Genomic DNA, 4,228 nt, shown 5'->3' on the forward strand with positions numbered 1-4,228 from the left:
TTCATAAGTCAATCCTCTTAGGATGTTAATCTACCAGAACAAGATAAGATAAACACATGTATGTGTGTGAATGAATATTAATGCTAATGAATATAGTGAAAATTGTCATTCCACGTGCTTTGTCTAAGCTTTCCTCTCAAAGGAATTGGGCTCGTAGAAACAATATTCGCCAATCTGATTTGAAACTGAAACATGGCAGATGGTCAACACATGGTTAACATGATACCAACGGCTTATCTATCTGAAGAAAATGCTGTATTTCCAAATACTGCCCGCCAAAAGAAATATATTTGAGAACAAATTTTATATTTGTAATACACAGAATCGTATAAAAATGGCCACAACGATGGCCATGTTTTCGCATATAATATAGCTTTCATAGTGCACATAATTCAAATGATGAGTGCAGTTCTTAAAAATAAGCAATCCACAAACTTGTTTAAGAAGATTTTACATAAAGGGCTGAGATCTAGTGACAGTTCTGGTGCTACCAATCCATCAAGGGGTTGAACATTGTGAAATTTAATCCAGTTTAATAACATTCAAATTAAATAAGGTGACTGGGGATTTGGGGCCGGTAGAAAAAGGGGTGATTAAAGCTTTTAGAGGTTTTGGTTGTGATCAATGATTATATACCTGGTTGATTCAAGGTTATTTTCAATCAAAATAGTATATGACACACTAACATAGATTTCTGACTTCATGTTCTCCGTGGAAACAATATCTCTTCTCTTCCCTAAGAGTATTAAATGTTGTTAAAACAAGCTGGACAAAGAAAGAATACAGATATGACCTAGAAAAGTGCAAGTTATACATAATGGTGATATACGTTTAGCTTATCCTATAAGAGAAAACATGTTGTCATATATCATGGAATTCACAATGTTATTGATTTTAAAATATTAAGTATCACTAATAAAAGAAAAAAAGCTTGCAATTATAGTTGTAAATTGTCACAGGTTTTTAATACGCATCATGATTTAAGACATTTGAAAAAGTGGAAAAATGTGCATTTTAGAATTAATAAAATGCAGTTTTTGTATCACAAATAAGTTAGTTATAGAGATTTATAAAGAAACATAATAGTCATTACAGAGGGGCACATGGGCCCCAATTATCTAACTAAGATATATGTGCTTCTTTTCCTTTTTCTCATAGTTAACACAAATTCATTTGTGTTGATGACGCCAAAGTTCCTAAGTGTTGTCGGTTGAATTGTGTCCCCCAAAGATGTTGAAGTTCTAACCCTCAGTACTAGTGTGACCTTTTTTTGAAAAAGGGTTTTTGCAGACGATTAAATTAAGATGAAGTCATTAGGGTGGACCCTAGTCCAATATTACTATGTTTTTAAAAAATGGGAAATTTGGACACTAAAACAGATGCACACAGGGAGAACGCCACGTGAAGAGGAAAGCAGAGATTGGAGAGATGTATCTCTAAGTCAAAGAACGACAAAGTTTGCCAGCACCCAACAGAAGCTAGGAACAAGTCATGGAACAAATTTTCCCTCACAGCCCTCAGAAGGAACCAAGCCTTTTGACACTTTGAATTTGACTTTTATCCTGTAGAACTGTTAGACAATAAATTGCGTAAGCCACCTAGTTTGTGACATTTTGTTATGGCACCCTAGAAAATTAACATACTATGATAAGATAATTTAGTAACATTCTAGTAAAATGTTTTTGATGCTATTGTTTTGAATAACAGAAACAACAATCACAATTTGTTTCTTATTACTCTTCTGTTAGGCAAATAACTTAATCAGAACCCCAATATTTCCAACATTTTTGTATACTACCTATTTGACTGTTACTCTCCTCCTGTAGTAAGATTATGTATTTAAAAAGTTACGAATAAAGGATCTGAGAAAGAAATGAAATAGTTGCCACTATTAAGCAGGCAAATAACAAATGAAAATCTAAAATCATGTGTTTCCTTAAATTGGCTAATATTTAGCCAATAGCAAACTTTTCCAGAGATGCTTCATGCTGCAGACTGGAAAATTTTTACTTCTTTGAATGTGTGTGTGTGTTTGAATGTGTTTGTGTGTTGAGGAAGGTTGAGAGGACTAGATTTTCACATTTCCTTCTTCCATTGTATCTTTTTTGTTTTGGTTTGGTTTGTTTTGGTTTGGTTTTCCCTCACAGGGCCTACTCTTCACATCTTCATTATAGTTAGCCTTAAAAAAATTACTTGTTAATTAAATTCATCAGTGTTGTATGCTTTGTGCATCTTAAAAGAACAGCAGAACAGCTATAGTTTAACCTTAATTTTTACCTGCTTGTACATAGAGAGTATAGGGGAGAGAAGACTTTCCTTCTACCCTCCTAGGATCTGCAGGGGAGGAAAAATCATTTTCCCTCTACCTTTCTGAGTTCTTGGCTGACACCTCCATAATAAAAGGCAGATTAACAGAGAAAAACAAGAAAAACAAACAGAAGTTTGTTAACATGTATACCTCATGTATACATGCAAGATACCCAAGGAAACGAATGTGTAACTCAAAGAAATGGCTTAGAATTCCAGTTTATGTAGCATCTTCAACAAAGAACAGTAGATTTGTGGAGAAATGACAGACAAAGGAAAGCATAATCCTTATGCCCAAAAAACGTATTTTGGGATGGCATATTCTGCTACCCTTCAGCTTGATAGCTGGGTCTATGAAATAGGCAACAAACAAATTAAGAGGAGAAAAGGTACACAAATTTACTAATTTTTAACATCACATGCACAAGGGTTATCACAGGAAAAAAAAGTGAATGCCCAAAGAAGGCTGCTGGGATGCTCTAGTTGTGCTCGAGGTGAGACTTTGGAACAGATACTCGCCCAGCCCAGCCTGGGTGCCAGTGAACCTGCAGAGGTTAGTCAGGTGGTTTCCATCCTCTTGATAACTTTCACCTCCCCATCTAGGAATTGGCTTTCCAGGAAGTCACAGAGATGGGGGGTCTATATGGGCAAAACCTAGGGTATGCAGATCCAAAAGGGCCTGGTTCAGGTTCTTCTCCAGGGTCATGGCAACTTCCGTGAATCCAGGATTTTACTCCACTCATCTTGGGAGGGCTTCTGCACATTCTGGAAGAGGAGACAGCCACTGTGCTAGTTTTGTATTTTCAAGAGGCACTTGGCACCCTCGCCCTTCTTCTCAGCCAACTTGCAGAAGAAGTGGCCCATGCCCTCCAGAGCCACATCATCAAGGTCGAAATAGAAGCCCAGAGAGAGGTAGGTGTAGGAGGCCCACAGATGCAGGTTGACCAGGCTGTTGAAGGCAGCTTCCAACTCGGTGGAATAATTCTGACAAATGTGGGAGCCCATGGTTGGTGGGCCAATAAGGAGCTAACCTTAAAAAATGGTGTTGGCCAGTCCTGGAGTCAGAGGGATGGCAGAGAAGGTGGTCCTGGAGTTTCTGACTGGAAAGAAGGTTGGAGGGTGGTCAGAGGCTGGAAGAAGGGGAGTCCCGGGTCTGTTCTGTCAGAACACTATTGAAGCAAGAGACAGATCCAAGGGACCGCTGGTGGCATGCCCTTTTTTTCCCCACAAAACAAACCCTTTCATTACACTGTGGGTGGACTGCAGCCCATGGGAAGTAGGGGAGTAGGTGGGAGTGTGATGTTGGAGAGCCCTGGAGGGTGCGGGGAGGATGAAGCAGATCTGACTCTGTGCCAGGCCAGGTCTGGGCTCACTCTTGGGGCAAGGGGAATAGGAGGCAGAGGCCGGATAGCTAATTTCCACTTCTCTCATTCACCTACGTGGCATTACATAAACAAAAAGCAACTCTGTACAGCACAAAGTATTCAGGGAGGCCCTTCCTCACAGGCCCGGATTGTGCAGAGCTGGAGGGGCAGCTCTGGAGAACAGGGTTGAACCTCAGCTTTCGACATTGCCCCACATCCCTTCCCAACACCTCAGGGTGGGGGCAGGCAGATTTGAACAGGAAAGAAAACTCCAACTCCCTCTGAAATCCTAGGCAGACAGGTCCATCTGTGTGTGGGATTCCTGGCTCAAAGATTTTCTGTTCCCTTCAGACCCTGGAGCTTTCTCAGGAACAATTGGCCTGAGCTTCTAGAATAGATGGGAGGTAGGATAGTTTGTGACAAAGTTTGTCTGGGTGTGGTATACGCTTCTAGTCTCCTCTTCTGAGATGAGAGTTAATCTTCCTTGGTGATGAAACTTCTAGGGAGGAGATTTATGACAACTGAGTTCCCTTTGGAGGATCTGTTTTTAGGCAGAT

At 40.0% G+C, this 4,228-nt stretch overlaps 1 pseudogene; it reads right to left on the reverse strand.

The window, feature by feature from the left end:
• Positions 1 to 2,740: 2,740 nt before the first annotated feature.
• Positions 2,741 to 3,312, reverse strand: LOC131401005 (ferritin light chain-like; annotated as a pseudogene).
• Positions 3,313 to 4,228: the final 916 nt, after the last annotated feature.

This window comes from Diceros bicornis, chromosome 4 (assembly GCF_020826845.1).
Source record: "Diceros bicornis minor isolate mBicDic1 chromosome 4, mDicBic1.mat.cur, whole genome shotgun sequence".
NCBI lineage: Eukaryota > Metazoa > Chordata > Mammalia > Perissodactyla > Rhinocerotidae > Diceros > Diceros bicornis.